This window comes from Corvus kubaryi, unplaced genomic scaffold (genome assembly GCF_017639235.1).
Source record: "Corvus kubaryi isolate FWS band 111438036 unplaced genomic scaffold, C.kubaryi_AGA036_p1.0 66, whole genome shotgun sequence".
NCBI lineage: Eukaryota > Metazoa > Chordata > Aves > Passeriformes > Corvidae > Corvus > Corvus kubaryi.
Genome location: NW_024582054.1, coordinates 4,957,557 through 4,978,296, shown reverse-complemented (window position 1 = coordinate 4,978,296; position 20,740 = coordinate 4,957,557). Strand labels below are relative to the sequence as shown.

At 37.7% G+C, this 20,740-nt stretch overlaps 1 long non-coding RNA gene across 2 annotated transcripts in view; it reads right to left on the bottom strand.

Annotated features, from left to right (window-relative positions):
- Window positions 1-2,271: 2,271 nt before the first annotated feature.
- Window positions 2,272-20,740, bottom strand: part of LOC121674047 — a 34,431-nt gene continuing 15,962 nt past the window's right edge. The window contains exons 1-3 of one of the 2 annotated variants that reach the window (XR_006019423.1): window positions 20,155-20,233; window positions 9,929-10,123; window positions 2,272-4,745 (exon numbers count right to left, since the gene is read on the bottom strand). This is a non-coding gene — a long non-coding RNA (uncharacterized LOC121674047). Of the gene's footprint in view, window positions 4,746-9,928; window positions 10,124-20,154; window positions 20,234-20,740 lie in introns of those variants that run through there. The other variant, XR_006019422.1, reaches the window with a different exon arrangement.

The window sequence follows — 20,740 nt, the reverse complement described above, 5'->3', positions numbered from 1 at the left end:
TGACTGGAATCACTACCTTGGCACAGGAGAGAGCAGACACGAGCAGAGCTCCAGGGGGACAGCACACCCATCCAGACTGCTGGCAGTGCCTGGGACAAAGGCTGGAGCACGCAAGATGTCCTTGTTTGCAAGAGTCATGACCTGGCTGAAGAGCTTTGTTGCCAGGTCAAGGAGCTGTGTGAGCATCTGTGCAGATTGTGCAAGACCAGGGAACTTCAAAAAGAGATTGACAAGGTCTTCAGAGAGACCCTGCAGAAATAAGGGTCTTACATCTTAATTAGGATGTTACAGCCTGGTTAAATGGATAAATAGATAGGTTAAAACTGGATAATTGAGTTCTATGAGTAGTGATCACTGGGCCAGTAAGAAGTGGAGTACTGTAACAAGTCTATCTGGGACCTGTACCCTTTAGCATCTTTATCAATAAGTGGCAGGTGAAGGAATACATTTTCATCAAGCCTGCAAGTGGCACCAAATTGAGGAGAAAGGACCCTTGAGGGCAAGGCTGCCATTCAGAGAAACCTTGGCAGGTTGGAGGAGTGGACTGGAAGGTTTTATGAAATCCAACAATGATAAGTACAGTGTCCTGCTCCTGGGAAGGAAGACCCCTAGCAGACATGAAGGAAGCAGATGGCTTGGAGACAGCTTTGAAAAGCAGCTGAAAAGGACCTGAGGCTCCTGGTGGATGGGCAGGAACAAATTACACATCAGCCATCAGTGTGCTCTGTCACCAAAGAAGGCTGAAAGTACCCTGGGCTGAATCATATGGGCAGAGTCAGGAGAGCCAGGAAAATGATTGCCCCTTCTACATAGTATGTTAGGCCATATGTAGATCCCATGTTGAGTTCTGGACTCCCAAAATACAGGAAAGAAATTGATAAAATGCAGCAAGTTCAGCAGAGAGACATCAAGATGGTTGAGGGCTGGAGCACTTATGATGTGAGGAGAGCTGAAGGAACAGGACTTGTTCAGCCTGCAGAACATGTAGCTTTGAGGACACCTAACAGAAGCCCTGACAGCACCTACTGGGACATTATTAGGAAACTGGAGCCAGGCTACTCAGTATTTCTCAGGGTGGGGAACAAGCACATGGACATTGAGGTGAAAGAAGAAGAGGTTCGGACTGAATATAAGGAGACACCATGAGAACAGTCAAGCAGAGGAACATATTGTCCAAAGAGATTGTGTCATCTCCAGCTATGGAGGTTTTCAACACTCAGTTGGATGAAGCCCTGAGTAACCTTGTTTGTCCCACAGCTGATCCTGCAGTGCAGGAGGGTGGACCTACGGATCTTCCAAGATTCCCTCCAATAGGAATTATCCTATGATCTTGAATTAGCAGTCACCTGTGTGGATAAAGCAAAAAAAAAAAGGTATGTTTCTCATCATGAGCAGTACAATGATATCTCCAAAAGCCCAGAGTTTTGCCTGTTGTTCCAACAACAAATAAATTGCATGCCAGACTGAAATTTCAGAGGAGAAGAAATAAAATGTATTTCTAGGTTTTCTTAGTGTAGCTGGTTTTAGAAGGGAAATAATCTGTCTCATTTTTCTTCGTGCTCTAGGTTCTTACGACACATGCCTCTTTAAAAATTGACTTAATTTTAAGTGCTAAAATTAAACCTCTGAGGTCAAAGGGTCTTTCTTGGTATTTAACATCATCATGGTCCTGTTTTAGAGGAAGTCATAAAGAAGATTCTCTAAGCAGTGTGTACAAGGCAGGTGTGATTTCCTTATCATGGGTTTTGAAGTAGACCAAAGAAGAACAAGGAGATTTTTCTTGTCATTTCTGTGCTTAAAACCTGTAGTCTGAAAAATTAGAGGCAGAAGCAATCACTTGTTTCGAATGACCCACGGTTTCAGAAGAGTTTATGCTTTTATGTCACATTGCTTGAATTGGCTTGTGCAAAAGAGTTTTAAAAATTAGGTCAGATTAAGTATAAAGGAGCAAAAGAAAATTACAAAGAAAAACCAACCAAACCCCATGACATTAAGCTGCTCAAATGTAGCAAATAAAATGAGCCAATCTTTGTAATCTGCAGAGTTTACATTAAATTCTAATCCTGGCACTCCAAACAGAAAAATACCTAACAATCAAGTTCCTAGATATTTGTGGTGGTTAGACCCTGGCCAGATGCCAGGTGTCCAACAAAGTGGTCTATCACTCTCCTCCTCAGCTGGACAGGGGAGAGAAAATACAACAAAAGGCCTCTGGGTTGAGACAAGGACAGGGAAAGATCACTCACCAAATACCATGAGGAGCAAAACAGATTCAACACAGGAAACTTCATTTATTGCCAATCAAATCAGAGTAATGAGAAATAAAATAAAATCTTCCATGCCCATTCCTTTTTCCTGGGCTCAGCTTCAATCCAGTCTTCTCTACCTCCTTCCTCTCCAGCAGTATGGGGGGATAGGGGATGGGGCTGTGGTCAGTTCATCAGACACTGTCTCTAATGCTCCTTATTCTTTAGGGGGTACTCCTCACACACTTCTATGCTCCAGAGCAGGGTCCTTCCCAGAGGAGACAGTCCTCCCCAAACTTCTCTAACATGAGTTCTTCCATAGGCTGCAGTTCTTCATGAACTGCTTCAGTGTGGGTCTCTCTCCTCAGGAGTCAGCCCTTCAAGGACAGGCTGTTCCAGTGTGGGGCCCCTATGGAATTTCCAGTCCTGCCAGCAAACCTGTTCCCATGTGGACTCCTCTCTCCACAGGTTCACAACTCCAGTGTGCGCTTCCCACGGGATCAGAGCCTCCTTCAGGCTTCCACCTGCTACGGCCTCGGTCTCCTCCACAGGTTGCAGGTGGATCTCTGCTCCCCTGTGGTCCTCCATGGACTGCAGGGGCACAGCTGCTTCATCCTGGTTTGCACCATGGGCTGGAGGAGAATTTCAGCTCTGGTGCCTGCAGCATCTCCTGCGCTTCTGCTCTACCTTGGTGTCTGTGGAGCTGCTTGTCTCACATGTTCACACCCCTCTGTTCTCTGCCCACAATTGCTATTGTGCAGTAATTTTTTCCCCTCTCTTAACTGTGTTATCCTGGAGGCACTACCACTGTCCCTGATGGGCTCAGCCTTGGGCACTGGTGTGTCCATCTTGGAGCCAGCTGGCATCTGCTCTACTGGACATGGAGGAAGCTTCTGTCAGCTTCTCACAGAAGCCACCCTTGTAATCCCCACCACTACCAAAACCTGGCCATAAAAACCCAGTACAATATGGCACAGTACAATATGGCACACAGAGAGAGGATTTAGAAGTCTCAAACCTGTAAAACAAAGCTGTGATAGAAATGCTCAAAGACACTCCCAAGATTTTAGAAAACATTGCAACGTCTGTAGTCTACCTCTGTTTCTCAAATACTCCAGAAGCAGGAGCTACTTCTAGTCAGAAGTGACCATGAAATATACCTTAAAAACTGTGTTGGATTTAAAATAGTCACTGTTCAAAAACCGGCATGTTGTCTTTCCCAAAATGTATGGGAAGTAAATATAAAATCATATGGTGTTCAGTCAGAAGAGAATGCCATGGTTTATAATTATGTATTTGTCCAGAGCCAGTCCTGGTTTCGGTTAAGAATTATTTTATATAAACAATATTTTTCTTGGACTACTTTGAAAGCTTACCTCTAAGTTCTGTGACTTTATTATGTTTATTACTTGCTTCACTTTCCTATGAAGCCAAAGGCAAAAACAACATCTGTCAAAGAGAAATGATTTCCAAATCAGGCCTTCTACATCCAGGCAAACTACATCAAAATAACAGGCCTTGCAGGCTTGGCATCCTGAGAGAAATCTGCGCTTTAAAAGTATTTGGCAGCCATGATTTTTACTGCCTGTCAGCAGGAGATCAGTGGACAGATAACCTCAATGAGTAGCTGATTAGCTGATCCTTCGGAAGCCATCCCACAATATTGCCAGCCATGCCAATTATCACCTCTTTTTTTCTCTATGTATGGGGATGTTGGGGAGGTACAGCCATGAATCTAAAATCCAGCTGTGTTTGTTCAATCAGATTTTCTTCTGGCCAAATCAAGGAAAGATTCTTTTGATTCACTCAGAACTTGCTCAACCACACTTGATTCCTCTTCAGTGAGTGTATTGCATCACCTTAGATACTACTGGACAGAACTGCCTGGTTATGTCTAATCCCACAGACTTTATGAAGCACATCCACTATATGTGCTTTCCATTGATTAGCTAATTTTATCGGTGTATTGCAAAACTATTGACAAGACTGAGAAATGACTGGGACTTCACCAGCATAGCAAGAATTGTCTCTCTTTAAAGACAAAACCTTTGATCTTCAGACCTGCCTAAAATGGGAGTGTGAGTTGGAGAAAACTGGATAAAGGTCAATTTGAAAAAAAATGGAAAAGAAACGAGTAGGTGGAAAATATCTACTCTTAAATAACAATTAGAACTGACCAAAATTTGTAAGACATGTCTAAAGTCTATGCTGGAATCATGCATTTCCTTCTGATTTGCCCATCCTGTGTCTAATAGCAAGTTTCTTTCTCATTTTCTGGCACAGGTTGGTTGAAGTGTCTTTCATCTTTTGTAGCTGGTAGCCATTTTCTCTACAGTTGTTCCCATTTCTTGGGTTTCTCTCTCATAGGCAGAATATTTTTGCACACTTTTGGTTTTATTAGTGGCAGCATTGCCTTTGAGACCTGGCAGTCCTGCCTCTGCAAGCAAAAGGCTTCCTTTGCAGAAATCAGACCCAGACAAATGTCAGCTCCTCCAGCACCTGTAACCACATCCCAGAAAACAGAATTTTTAAGACATTTGCAGACTAAATCACTGAAGCTTCATAATCAGAATGTTTCTTTCTCCTGGGTTTGGTTTTTTTATATGATATAGAGTAATAGTTAGTTATGGAAAACAAAATGGTACATCTTTATTTCACCCTGATTATAGTTGTAACACATAAAATTTTTTTTGTAAATTTCAGTGATGGAAAATTATTTTATAAAATGTATGCTAGAGTAACTGACACTAAAAAAAGCCTTTGAAATTTCCTACAAATACATGCAAACCATACAGGAAGTTTAAAAAAAAAAAAAACAACAGAAAATTTTATGCTACAGATGTTAGGACATACATATTTCTGGTTAAAAAAAGAGATTCAAATAATGAGGAAAAGCTTCCCATGACATTTAAGCTTTTTTTTTTACCGTAAGTCCCCAGGATGCAGACCAATCTCTGGGCCAAGTTGTGAAATTCTTACTTGTTTCTTCAGAAAAGATACAAGGCATTCCTTCTGCTTTTGCATTCCCAACTGAAAGAGGCGTCAATTTCAACACAGTATAACCATGAACAAATTCAAAAAGAATTTCAGAAAAGAAAAAAACAAGAGATCTGACTAGCTGTGAGCAAATGCCAAGAGGACATGAAACCTTAGAACATATCACATTCAAATGCATATTCAAAGCAGATAATTCAAATTTCATTAACTGGCCAAGACTTTAAAGTTCTTTGTCCCAATTCAAAGTACTGATTGTAGCATACAACTTCTGTCAAACAGAGATTTTAGCATGGAACGTCAATAATCTCTCTTCCTGTTAGGAAAACCAGGCTCTTCACAGAACAAAAAAGCTCTCATTCTTAAGACTTTGGCAGACCATTGTCTATGGCAAACTGCTAATGGCAGTATTAATCTGTCCCCAGACAGAGGGACAGGTAGTAGGTTGTCATTTCATCTCCACTGAAGAGCATAAGTGAGGCCTGAGGTCCTTTGTAAGTTTTTGGGGTTGTTTTTCTTCACATAAAGGAAAGCTCTCCCTAAAGATAAAGAGACTTCAGCACTGGAGTTTTTTAAGCACTACCATCTCTACATCTCTTTGTGGAAGGAGTATAATGCCCACGAACCTCAAACCTTTCTGTCCATTATTACAGTAGAAGACATATGAATGTGTCAAAATGCGATCACATTTAATTTTTGAAAAAATGCATCTGTCAGTGTTGGATAACTTATCTTTAGCCCAAAGATAGCTTTTGTTTTCACTCTCAAATTATCTCAGGTGCTAAATGTTAATCACATCTTTTTACTTCATTTTTGTTCCTTAGTAGTTTGCCACATTATCTGATTGGAAATTTTGAGGTGGTTTAAACAAGTTAGAGTAGATGGCTGTTAGAACTAACTATGGGGAGAATGTGAAATCTGTATATTCTTTGATAAATGTATCACAGTGTGCCATGGCCCAGCTGATTTCAAGACTCATTTACTTGGGTTTGAGTCACTTGAAAATTTTCAGGCAGTTTTGCCATCAATTCAAAAGGAAAAACTGTTGATTCTTGTAATCTGTATAGAAGTAGTAACCTTTGGGATTTTCCATTGACAAAATTATTAGAGACTGGATTTGTACACTCTGCAACACTGGATTTTATCTGCATCCTCTGAAGAAGCTAACATTCATGATATAATAATTTAAGAAGTCCCACATATTTTTGGACAACTTGTATCTCAAATAGATGTGAGATCAAATCAGTAACCTATCCTTATACTATATGATGCTAGGGTACCTCCTTTCTCTGACAGAAAAAGTGAGAAAATTAAATCCTGAAATAAATCACTTCCCTTGCTCTCCTATTTCCCCTCCTGTGAGTACTCTGCTGTAAAGCACACTGCCAGCTCATGTGCACTGGTGAGACCCTGAGGTCCTTACAGAAAAGAGAGCTTTCTTGTCTTAATGTCAGACTGCTTGTTCATGGTAGAAATGTCCTTCACTCTACCACTACTGCTGAGCTCCCAGAGTTAAGCTACCTACAGGTGTGCTGTCTAAATGGCAACCCATCAGTGCTGTTATCAAAATTGATCCTAGGAAAGGTGCAAAAACTAAGTTTTTTATTAGTTCAGGTGAGCTGCCTTAACTCCCACAACATCCTAGATCTTAGCAGGCTGAGGTCACCATTTGTCCTTTCACTTAATCTCAAAGGAAATAACACTGTAACTTTTATGTCCTCATCAGAATAAGAATTTTTTTAAGAGCATACAAGTATTTTCAAATGCCTGAGAAGGAAAGGTTAAGTGAGAATTTAAATCGCTATCTGGATTACTGACTGCACTAGTTATAATCTGAAAAATGGATGCTCTCTACATAGTAAAACAGTCTAAATAGTAGACACTCAGATACTTATTGAACAATATTCAGCTGCAAAATATTTGGTCTTGGACTGCACTTTTCATCCTCTATTTAACCCAGTAGCCTGTAATGACCTTTACTACTGTTGGTAGAGACACTGTGGTTTTTATCTCATGAAGGTAAGATTTGCCATTAATGGAAAAAGAACTTCATCCTTCAAAAAAATCTGGCATATCTATAGTAATTCAAATATTTGATGGCTCCAGAATTAGGAGCTAGGCATCACTAAAAAGCCTTTAGTAAAACATGGCAGGCTAATTCAATGATGCAACTCACAACTATGCAGAAAATTATTGAGAAATCCCACTCCATAGTCTAACAGGAAATAACTTGCACTAAGAAGCACCTGTTTTAAGAACTGCAGTATAAGACTGTCACAGTTTAAATTGTTGACTGGAACTGAATTTGACACACTTCCTAGAATGTACTGTTCTCTCTTCCTCGAGTTGTTTTCACATTAAAATATGATCATCTCCTAAAATAAGGGAGATGTTTGGTGCTCAGGAATGTTGAAGCAATTTTGGGGTCAGGGGTGGGGGGGAGAATGATGATAAATATTCATTAAAGGATTTTCTTTTCAAAATTATAGTTTTACCATCCTAACTTATAGGGCAAACAAATGATCTTGCCTTTTCCTGAACTTTCTACAAGTAAGACTTGGTAAAAGACTCCAACTGTTTTAATTTACAAGCACATGTAACACAAAGTCTCTGAATCCTGAAGTTTTAAAATTTCTGTCTGGCAAGCCTCCTGAAATTTGGGATTAAATTGCCAGTCACTAACCATGGCAGCTCTTACTGCTTTAGGCAATGACACGAAAATCCAAGGAATGTATCTTCTGCCAAAAAAGGATCTTATCCTATAATAATTGTTCATCATGATGGTATTTTTATGCCACTGAATCTGGCATATTCTTTTTAATTAGTACTTGGACTCCTGATATACAGTTTTCATCTATGACTCATTTAAAATAATGTCTCTCCACTTAATAAAATAACATTCAGATTCAACTTGTATTTAATCTACAAATAAAGTATTAAAACCTCCAGGCAATGAATAAAATTGGGGTGGTAACAGAAAATGCCTTGAACTTTACAATCTGATCTGGAGTTTTATCTGAAGAGAAGCAAATTAGGATTATATCTCACTATATCAGCTGTGACTCCAGCTATCAGGCATAGTTTTGTCTAAAGTTGAATGGGTATCTAGTTTAGATAAAATAATTTCCAAACTGACTTGTTGTTTACTGTTAAAATACTTTAAGCCACTTATCTACCTCTAGCATCTCTAACTTATATTGAGAAGGCCACAAGGAAAGGATATTACTGTGAAATTTTCTGAAATCTTAATGAATCTTTTTAGATTCTTTTCTTAATCAGTCTTTTTAGTTAGTTCTAAAAATTGCACTTACTCAAGTTCAAGTCTTTTTATTTGGATTAATGGATACTTCCTTGAACAAAACTTCTTTATTATTTAATGTTGTATTCAATCTTACTTTAAATCAGAGATCTTTGAAAAACTCTCAATTTAGTCTTTACCCTGTACTAACTCTAATTCATATTTTACTAACATTACTGAAATATGCCTAGCAAAAATTGTTTCCCAACCTATATTCTTCTTCTTTCCATATAATGTACAGCATAAGGTGCCAGAAGTTTTCTATAAAACATGGAAATGTCAAGACATGTGAGTACCTCAGCCTTTCTTAGTGTTAGTCCTTCTCAGCCTTTCTTCTCTTAATGAAAGAACATGTGTTCAACACTGTAATGCAATCTGCCTTGCTGCTGTTTACTCAATAAAACCCTCATAACTCCTACTAGAAAAGCTGCAAGGAAGAAGTTTAGACAACGTACTATCTTTTCCTTGAAATTTTGGAAGGCAGACTCATGATTTCTTCATCTCCATTCTCAGAGCAAAACAATAGAGATGCTGCTGTTCTGGAAAATTAGTGGCAAACTGGCAGCTGGACAACGCAGATAAGAGGTAACATGAATTTATAAAGCACTTCAGCAAACAAAAAGATCACTTCCAAAGTGGAAAAACACTTCAATATTGTTATGTCATATATCTTACCTATGTATTTTTAATAGTACAATGTACTGATTTTAGCTAAAGAAGAAGCAACATCTGTTCATAGAGTGCTGCTTGTGCACTATATTAAAATGGTAAAAAAGCACAGTAATTTAGTATAATTTCCTGAGAAACCAAGACTAAATTCATCACACTGTCCTAATACCTTCTCCAAGCTGATTTCTAACAAAACTAACAGGAGGTAAAGACATTGTAAAGACATTACATATCTACAAACTTTACAGAAGTAGGCCAGTAATAGAGAGAACAGATCCTATGAAAGCATTATTGAAGAGCTTTCCATCTGCATTAAGGAAACAGATGACACAAACAAATTACTAGTTCTGCTGCTTATGTAGCAACTTTTTGACGTTCATTATCAGACTTCAGCAAAGTGACATGAAAACACTAATTATCTCATCTAAGTATGCAAATATTTGAGTGTTGAAGTTCTCTTACATGTCAAGTTTAGAATCTAGTGTAGTATTTTATGCACATGGTATGTCATGTGTTTGAAGTTGAATGAGGAATTTTACTGGCACTCATATCTTAATATACTACATAATTTTTGAATCAACTAAAATGCTAGTGAAACAGTCACCCTTTAAATAAATCTCCTTATAGGATATGCTTTACATTCAGAAATATCACCATGAATTTTATCAGTCGAGAAAGAGGAATAAATCAAAGTAATCAATTAACAGGAATGATGTGGTACCTTTTATGTAATCACTGTGCATTTTCATGTGCTTCCAGCAACACAGTGGTATTTCCGTGGAACATCACGATCTGTGCTTCCAGCACATCACAGAACTGCAGGAATGTGCAGCTTCAAGGACTCATGGATTGCACTGTCAAATTAGGGTACTGTGGAGATCCTTCTGATGCCTGCTCCTGGTAGCCTTATGAAATCCTATGTGCAGAGGATTTAAATGAAAAAAAAGAGCATGGCTATTGCAGTGCTGAACCACACACAAGAATTAATTAATTTTAGGCAGAGCAGATTCTACTCTCACCTGAGGTAGCTATCACGAGCCAGTATTCAATAATTTCATCTGTAACTGAGAATATAAATTAACTGCAACCTATTTCTCTCAGAACAGACACTTCTACTTAAAAAAATATTGCCTGATAATAGAGAGCTTGATCTCAAGGGATTACATGTTCAGATGTTTTCAAGCCACCACCCTAGAGCAAAAAGGGAAATATAAAAATAAACTGATAAAATTTACGTAACCCTTCTTCGTCATTTCAAAGAAACACAAATAAACCAGTTCCATGAAATTTCTGATAGATAAATTACATATCAATAATTACAGAAGAAAATTAAAACCAGAAAAAATTCAAGGCCCCACAACACAAGATATTTTAAGGCAGTGTGAGCTACTGTTGCAAGATGAAACTCTTCTCAAACATTTTTTCTGAGTCATATAGTAAATATTTCATCTGAGACAGAATTTACCAAAATATGGGATTATATGGAAAGTATGTGAAATGTACACAAGGCAAGGCCACTAAAACATAAGCTTCTTGTCTCAACAGGATTTTTCAAGCTGGCCTAAAGCTGGTATCCTGACACTGATTCCTTAAGTGGAATCTATCCAAAGGAGCTTCAAAAACTGAGCATCCAATTCAATCAAAAGAGTAATAGACATACAAAAGAATTGTGAAACAGTAGGTCAGAATGGATCTCAAGGGGTCATTAGTTTCTACTCCTGCCAAATGTCATAGTAGTACCTCCCAGATTTGAAATAGTGGGTTTTGAAAATGGGGATTAAATTATTTCGTGGGAACAAAAATTTCCTGAATCTACCCAAGGAAAAAAATTCTGCATTTTTCTCTGGGGAAACCTCTATCCACTCTAAAATGACACCTTTGTCAATAATTGAGAACACTGCTGAATATTTGAATTTTTTCATGTGAACAACATGCACTACCCTAAATAGAATGATAATCACAACTCTTAGTAAGTCTGTCAAAAAATGAGTTACATCCACAGGCCACTGGAATGTCTCCTTGTTCACTGGCTGCTGGAAAACTTCATGCCATCTCTATACACCTCTAAATGTCCTGTGGCACTCTGTACATTGCTACCAACTAGTACTGGTTCATGTAGCAGTGGTATTTATACCACAGCACTGTTGGTATTTATACGCTACATACATTGGCTTATCTATTTATACCACTGTGCATCCTTTAAGATGCTGTGGTTGTGCAAGTTTGCTAGGTGTGATTTCATGACCTCCTGACTTTAAGGGACAATTATCAGAATGCAAGCGAAGCTTCATGGCTACAGCACCCTCATGATGAAGAGGGGACATTACAGCAAAATGAATAAAATGACAAATTATTGACCTGCTTTCAGTTCCATTTATTAGGAATTGGTCAGAAAAATGCCACTGTGTTCTGTGTGTGCAGGAAAAAATTGTACCTACATATAAGCTTAAAGAGTAAAATAAGTTATGTTCTGTGTCTGTTTCAGTATTTAGCACAACAGGAAATTGAATAAAAACTTGGGTCAGAGGTATATATAAAAATAGCAACCTCTTCAGTGCAGACTTTCTTTCCACTTGCCTTTGGTCTAACACAAACATGTGAACAATAAAAATAATTTAAAAATCATATTTTTCCCCTCAGAGAAAGAAAGCTAGTGCACACAACTACTGAGAATAGGGAGAAAGGAAGCATATGGAAAACCTCGTTGTAGTAACAGCATTGTGGTGATATAACCTATGGGAATCCATTCATGTAATATAACTATTAACCACTCATGTAGTATAACTAGTAACCACTTATGTAATATAACTAATATTTTTTAAATACTAGTTATAATGATAAAGTTTTAAAATATGTTCTACAGTCTGCTAATAAAAGACCCCAGTAGGACCATGCATTTACTGTGACATGGTGGAAAATGTATAATGTGATTCATTAAACTCTGTAAAAAATGCTCATTTTTCATCCTTTCCAAATAACAAATAATTAAAAAACATTCCTAATTGTTATAGATACTGTTATCTTAAGAGTAAAAATAGCATAATACAATATATTTTATAAGAACAGATCGATCTCCTGACGTATACCTATTCTGACCTATTCTGCTTCTAGTCTTTATATTAATGCCTGACTTTACAATCTACACAAATAATTTAAAAAACCCAACAAAAACCAGATGAAATTAAGTAAAAGAGACCAGTGATGTTCAACTGCACACACACAAGAAGAAAAAAGCAGTATTAAATTTAATCTGACCAAATTAACATAGAATAGATTGGTAGATCAGTACATGTATACTTACCAAATTTGCCTCTCTCCTTTAGCCCTGTATTTAGCCCTTTTGCCCTCCACTTCTGAAAGGCATCCACAGCCTTAGTTTCTATTTGTAATTCTAGAGTCTTCTGTCTTTTTTGTCCCTGTGTTTCTCGTATATAGTTTTTGCTGGGATCTTGAAACTTTTTGTTTTCTCCAAGAGGAGGCTTAAGACAGCTTTAAGAAAGTACAATAGAAGAAAACCTGGTGTGCCCATCCCTTTACAAAGATTTCATCTTCCTGATTTAAGTTCAACACACTCATGGGCAGATTGCATACTAGGATGTAGAAAGGTGAGAACTGTATCCACTCATCTAACAAAAAACAAACAAACAAACAAAAAAACACCCAAAACCAATTTTAAAATCCCCACCAAAACCAAAACCAAAATAAACAGCCCAGCTCTCTGAAACTACACAAGAAAAATTGAAAAATTGTGTAAGCTTGATTTTTTTCAACAATTCATAGAATGGTTAAGGTTAGAAGAGACCTTTGGAGGTCAGCTGGTCCAACGCCCTCCTCAAGCAAGGCCTCCTAGTGTGACCTGTCCAGGGCTGGCTTTTGACTCTCTCCAAAGAGGAAGACTTGACAACCTGTCTGGGCAAACTTTTCCAGAGAGCGTGAGCGTCTCACAGTGAAAAGGTGTTTCCTGATGTTTGGATGGCTCCTCCTGTGTTCAGTGTGTGCCCATTGCCTCCTGTCTTGTCTCTGGGCACCACTGAAGAGAGCCTGTCTCTGTCCCCTTTGCACCCTCTCATCAGATACTTAAATACATTGATAAGGTTCCCCTGAGCCTTCTCATCTCCAGGCTGAACAGTTCCAACCCTCGCAGCACTTGCTCATGGAGGAGTTATTCCAGTCCCATATCTTTGATTTTTTGTTGGGCTCTCTACAGGATGTCTGTATCTCTCTTGGACTGGGGAGCCCAAAACTGGGCACAGTACTCCAGGCGCGACATCACCAGTGCTGAGAACATGCCTGGAGTACCAATCTCCTGGAGTACTTGATGGAAAAATGCTTTATATTTATGTATTATTTGCTGGTTTCTATTTCATAATAATCTGTGCCCATGGAAATCGCAGTTACAGCATTTTGAACTAGACAAATAATTTTCACTTCCTCCTGTAATTAGCCAGCAACTTCCTTGTATTTTTTAGGTAGTATTTTAAACAGAAAATTTGCTGTACTCCAGAATAATGAGAAATTATCTAAGGTATTTAATTGTATAAGTGAAAAAGAAAAATTCTTCAAATCTACAAGTATTAAAAAATCCATCATTGCTTTTTCAGTTATAGGATATGGGCCACGGATTTTAGTCTTTTTTCCTTCAATATAGAGAAATTTAATGCACCAGTAAATCCCAACTGGAAAGTAATTAAGACTAAAGTTAGTACAAAAGATTCATGTGAAGTTCATTATTGAGTGTTCTATGAAAGAAAGTCTTCACAAATTTCTTATGGAGTTCTTGAATACAGACTGTTGAGAATTGAGATTGATTTGATTTTATCAGTAAGCATATTTGCCACTTCTGACAAAAAAAAAAAGAGGCCAACTGCAAACTAAAGACACCTCATGAGTAATACAAAAGTTCTTCAGATTTTGAGGAACATTAAACTTTTGTATAGTCTGTGCCCCAATTTTCCCCTGACCGCTCTTTTTATCTCTGGAAAAATATGGTGATTGACTCATCTGTAATATGCACATTTATTATGCACATTATGAAGGTTTAAATGACATAATGCACTTCAAAGCACTTTAGAAAGCTCTATTTTTTGCTTTGGCAAATATACATATAAATAATCTTGTGGGGTCTAATTTAACCTTTTGTATTCAAATGCTGATGCATCAGAGAATGAAACACAGATCAGAACTGGCAAAATTGCACATCCAGGATAATTGGATTATTTTAATTATGTTCATTATGATTCCTCATAAATCTCCCAAAATTACTGCTAAAAATATGTACCATAATAGAGCAAAAATCTGTTTTCATCTGAAAAAAAAACATGCTGTAGTGTATGTAAAACCAGGGCGCATTGCATATTTAACATTGGTCATTTGCAATAAAAAACAACTATATTTTTCCTCCCATTTGATTAGGTTTGGGGTATTTAAGGCTTTTGTTAATTTAAAATTATCTTTTCCAAAAATCTTCACATTTCTTTGATTAATAGATAAATATATTATTTCACAGGATTTGTATTAGAATACTCATAGTTTCTTTAATCTTCTCCAGTTTTGGGCCTAAACTTGTTCCTATTGAATTTAATATGTTTCACCTAAAGGATCTTTCCTCACAGGTACTTAAATCATCATTCTCACAACTCCCTGAATGTAGTTCAAGTATCTTCTTGTGACTAACTGCACTATTTATATTTCAATCTCTGCTGAAAAGTAGGGCTCACAAATCAGGGGTATTTTCCTCATGGTTTTCTTTTTAGAGCCCTGCAAATCTTCCCAGGCTGACAACAGCTTTGTGGAGCAAGTATAAGCTTAGCAGCAGGAGGCTGCCTTTTTCCTTTTTTCATTGCGTTCTGTAGGCTTTAAGTCAAAAACAGTTCATGAGCCACAGGCTGTAAACTCCAGGTCTAAATTCCTAATGGAGTGGGAGTCTGAACCCTTTCTCAGATACCAACTTGCCCAGCGGGCAAACATGTTCTCACACTTGGTTGCAGCCTGAACTTGTCTGAGGGTCTCATGCACCCAAATTCTCTCTTGCATCATTCCTCTGGGCCAGGCAAAGATTCTTGGGCATACAAGAATCTGCTACAGCCCAGTTTCAGCTCTTCTGAAGCTTAGCTGATGGCAAGAAAAGAGCCAACAATACCAATGTTTGAAGAGTGTCATGGCAAGGACTCAGGGAGCACAGGCCCACTCGGGGCCCCTGGTTCGTTGCACAGGGTCACGTTACACTCTGTGCATGTGCATTCTGGATTTGTTGTGATGAGGGACATTTTAGCCAATTGCAAACTGTGGGTTAGAGAAACACTGTCCAAAATTATGTCTGCAGTTAAAAGGCCTCCTCACACAGTTTGTGTTATACACTCCATATTTTTTCTTTCAAAGGATTACCTTTTATTAATCTCACTCTTTTGTATTTCAATATTTTGAAGTCCTCCAAGTCTGAGGAAAAAATTGATTGCAGCCATTACTTTAAAAGGGGAATTTATAATTATTGTAAGAAAAAAACAACTGAGCTCTGAATGTTCTTTGTATACAGCTATTACAGCATAATATCTATTACTTATCTCTCCTGTCATATAGACAGACAAGCTCTTACATTAAAAAAAAATTGTGTGCAATGCTGTCACCATTCAAATTAGAGAAACATTAGAAAGTAATATTTGTCTCACTTTCTATTTTCCAATTACAGATTCTCAGATTAATTTACACTCTTCCACTTCTTAAAACAAAAAGTTCTTTTAAAATATGCACCAAAAATTGCCACATTTCCCATGAAACTTTAATTAGAATCTTATTCAGTCAAAGTATTGTTATAAATATTTACCACTTAAAAATCCCTCTCTTTATAGATTTAATGTTCCTGACATTAAATTTGTGTTCCTGATGTACATTTACTCCTGTGCTTACCAAGAGAACACCCACAGTTCCGTTTCAGTGATGAAAAGAGCCTGTTCCCTTGTCTGAAGGTCTTCACTTCTCATTATCCTATTTACAGTTTAAAATACTGCAAACTCAGAAATGAAGCATGAAAATGTTTTCCGCCTTGTTTTAATCCATGTAAGAGTGCAGCCAGAGATCCTGCTGTGGACTGGCAAATTGCAAAAAATTTGTATTTTAGTTGCTTCCTCCCACCCCTTGCCACCATATGACTGTGACATCAAATTTACTATGGTAAGAGAAATAGGAAACCTCTGTCCTCCCCTCTTTTTAATGTCTCACAGTGTGGCATACAGAGCCTACCTAAACTCTTCACAGCTATAGCACACCTGATGCAGACCAAGTATCATATGTAGGAACATTAAGTTCCTCCAGCTTCTCTTTTCCCCATGTTTCCATTGAGTTGCAAAGGCCTCATTTCCAAAAGAAATTTGAAAAAGTAATTCAGACTTCAGATCTTAACCTATATTTGACCTTTCTGGTGAGACCATCAAGAACCACGTCCCTTAAAGAGTGTATTTTGCCATGTGAAGACAGGAAACAGGCACAAGAGGTGAACCACGCATTGTCTTCATTCCTAACCAAAGGGAAATAATTATATTTTTTGCAACGGATATCAAGGTGTTAATCTGGACTGGCACAAATTGAATCTAATGGACTAACCTCAGGTGACTCCATGATACACATCCAGGCCGAGGTCTGTGGTGTTTTGCAGCTGGAGCTCCCAGAGAGATCAGCCTTCCACTGTCCGCTCACTTGCTGCAGGTGTGACGTAACTTTGAAGGCTATAAATATTTTCTGCTGGACTGACCATGTGACCATATGCTTTTCACCAACATAAGCCTAAATACATTCTTGTGTTCTCATGGTACCTATCAGCAGCTAATTAAACATGTAAACACCAGTAAGGACATTTTACTGTCAAATTCTGATGTTGAGTTCTGCAGCACTGGCAACACCACTTATCAGTGGCAGATGTCTCATGGAACTTGCTCTCATGTGCCCCTTACTAGATTCCAGTTTTATTGATCGTCAAAATGCAACATAAATCAGCACACATAATTTTGTTTTCATTTGCAGCCATTTGGGAGGCTTTGTGTTTCATCCCAAAGAAGCTGCAGCAGAACTCTGTAAAATGTACTGATGTTACTGCTGTGTTCTTTTTACGCCAAATTAGTTTTTTGTGGCAGCAGCTGTCAAAGTAGTATCAGCTATATAAGTAATGAAACAAATAATTAAATCTGATTTTTGCTATAAAGACAGCATGAAACTCTTAACAGAATTTTTGAAAACTGCCTTTAAATATGACACAATATAGCAGATTTGTAAAAGTGGTCTGTGTAAAAATATTTCCTGAAAAAATAGCAAAAATTTAGGAGTAAGTTGGACCATGTTACAGTGTCTAGCAGTTTACCGCTAAAACTATATTTTTTAATGGCTCTGCTAGAAATTTTACCACTGCCAAGGCATGAAGAAAAACCTGCCAAAGCCTCTCTCCCTCCCAAAAACACACAGAAATGATGGTAGGGAGCCTGGCAACTACACATGCATAAGAAAAAGAATTTCTTATGACTGTGTTGTTTGCCAGTAGTCTAACATCAGCTGTTCATCCTGCATTAGTGTACTATTTGAGTAAATTCAACCCAGGGATGGATTATTTTATTAAATGAAAATATTTTGAATTGAACTGTTTTGTCCACAGAAAAACAGAAACTTTTTTTACAGAGCAGAGATACTCATTTGGTAAAATATATTTCTTGCTTGTTACTCTTCTGTGCTTTCTTGTAGACACAGAAAGAATATACAAATTATTGCTGCTCATTGCTGTTCCCAGGAATTTAATAAATTGGCCTCATAGGTGAGCTTGCTCTGTAGCATTCAACAGACAACAGCTGTTGATATTTAAAATGAAATAAAACAGAAAAACAGCGGTGGAATCCTTTCTAATCTAAGAATCATTGCAGTGGGTAGTATTCAGCTGCAGTTTCTAGCACATCTCACTGGTCTTCATCTAAACACATCAGAAAGACAGTGTGTCAGTTTAAATTCCACTACAAAAAACAGTTTGAGGGTCTCACTTACATGTCCTAATAAAAAACCAAATCGAACCAAACCAAACCAAAAAAAAAAACCAAAACCAAAACAACAAAATAAAATAATAATAAAAAAACCAAAACAAAAACAAAACAACAAAATACTGCTTTCTCTCTCATAATTCAAGACAAGTGTCTGCTGTAGTAAACACAAGATGGGTGGACCCTTCAAGCAAAAGGTGCAATGCCCTCTTGTAACAGAATGGGCTTTTTCAGTATGAGTGATCTTCCATTTGACCCGTACGAGGACCAGCCCTAGTTCATAAATCAGGAAATATCTTAATCTGATCATTCATCATATGAACAAGGGAAGGTTGACTCACTCAACCTTGTAACACTGCAACACTGAGGAACACAATAGCAGGTTATGCTTTGTTCTCAATGCAGAATTCAGGCTGAAGAGATTTGGTCTTTCAACAAAACCTGGCCACCGAGTTCAAAACAACCTGAATCTTATTTTCATGCCTTTTTAAGACTGTGCTGAATTGTACACACAAAATAAAACTTATAAGTGTTTTTTTTTCTTTGAGACTGGCAACCCATAATATTATTTCATGTTTCTATTTTTGCACTTGAAGCTCAGGTAAGGAAATGGCCTTCAAGGGAAAAACTGTAAAATTTCCCATTAGACAGATATAAAGAAACTTTTGTCTATATCAGCACTAGTAGGCTGAAGTGTGACGTGAATACGGTCTACAAGTTTGGAAGCACAGAGCACACTCATTCCTTTTGCCAAGGTGCAGAATTTTAAGGTAAAGCCTTTAAGGGGATTGCAGGAAATGTTCATCCCAGTGCCACAATCCATGAACACAGAAGACATCAGCCATTGGGAGCTTGTGATTTTGGGCTACTGGTATATTCTGTGCAGAGATCATCTCTAGAAGGAAGAAAAGATGAATTGTCAGATGAGTTGCATGTGAGATTACAATTGGGGCTGGATAAGGTTCAAGAAAAACCTGAGGTGAAGGTTTGTCATAATTTCAAACCATTTTCATTGAGATTTTATTTCATCTGAACATGGAGGACAACTAAGAATAACTTGACTGTATCTTTAATTCTTATTCCCCAAAAGGTTTTCAATCACTAGTTTTAGAAAATGAAATTAATTAAATTAACTCATCTGCTTCCTTAGAGTGATGCTGAAATGTGAAGAAATCATAAGCACTAAGAAAAAGAAAAGGTCACATTATCTGAAAGGTACTATATAAAAATACAGACTCCATACAGTACAAATACACATGCTTCAGTAATCACTTGTGAGTTAACTCCTCAGAAGTGTCATTTTTAATTATTCAATAAAGAGTAAGCAATACTAATGATACCTAAATATTCTTGTACAAATATACCTTTTCTTCACTTTTATATTCTAAAAGTAAACTTTTGTGCAACATTTCAGTTACAGAAATGTTTCTAGCTAGTTTAGTATGAAGTATAAGCAAATGCCTTTAAGCTAAAAACTTCCTCAGAGGCAGTGTCACATCTGTGTGACGCTGTGTGTTCTTTAATGTACACTAGCCTTCCTGGCTGAAAGTGCAAAACTCAAATTTTATAAAGGCTATTAGGAGTGAAATTTTCAAAGATGTGTAAATAATTTGAAAATTTACAGTCACTAAAATTCATATGACATAATCTGTACCTGCATGGGTGTAAACAAGTACGTTTATGACCCCGCATGTGTTCCTGGACAAACATAAGTCAGTTCAGACCAGAAGCCAGGTAGGTGCATTAGTTTTACACCACATTTGACCTGGTGTATCCTGTCAGAACAGGTAAGCAGCCTTGGCCCACAACAGCCCAACATGGTGCTTGTCTGATCAGACACAAGTACAGGCAGAGAAAGAGACGCTCTGCACATCTGTGTCAGCACACACATTCAGCACCTCTGAAAACTTTGGCCAAGGCTTACACAGCTCCCACTTACCTTTCAAAATGCATTCCCATATGGTGCTTGAGTGCCTCCCCAGGCTCCTGTCTGCCCCTTAGCCAGCAGTGAAGTTATGCTGTAGGGATAAACTTACTCTTAGCTCTCCCCAGACCTGCCATTGGTAGGGAAGGAGGCCAATAGCAGCTGTAGGTGGGCTGTGGACACAACCCAGCGTTACACTCACACAGCATGTTCCGGGTTTGGGGTTATATAAGGTTCCCATGTGTCCAAAGGACTCCTCAGTAGGTTATTACCATAACAACAATAATTTGTAAAAAGAATGTTGGCAAGTAATTTAGGTATTTATCATAATCTATAAAAATGAAAAAAAAAATACCCACATACAGATAATTAAGTAAAGGGATGTTTTACTCACACAGCATTTGCCAAAAAACAGATATAAGACCATGAAACATAAATTGCATTAGAGATCAATGTTCATCTGTTTGAATGCCTATTAAAAGGCTTATATAACACAAAGCAGTAAATGAAACCTTAGTAGAGGACTTCTAACTTTTCCTGCTCTGCTCAAGAATTGTCCAGGCCTATGTTTAATAGATGTTCAGCCATAAACAAAGCATTC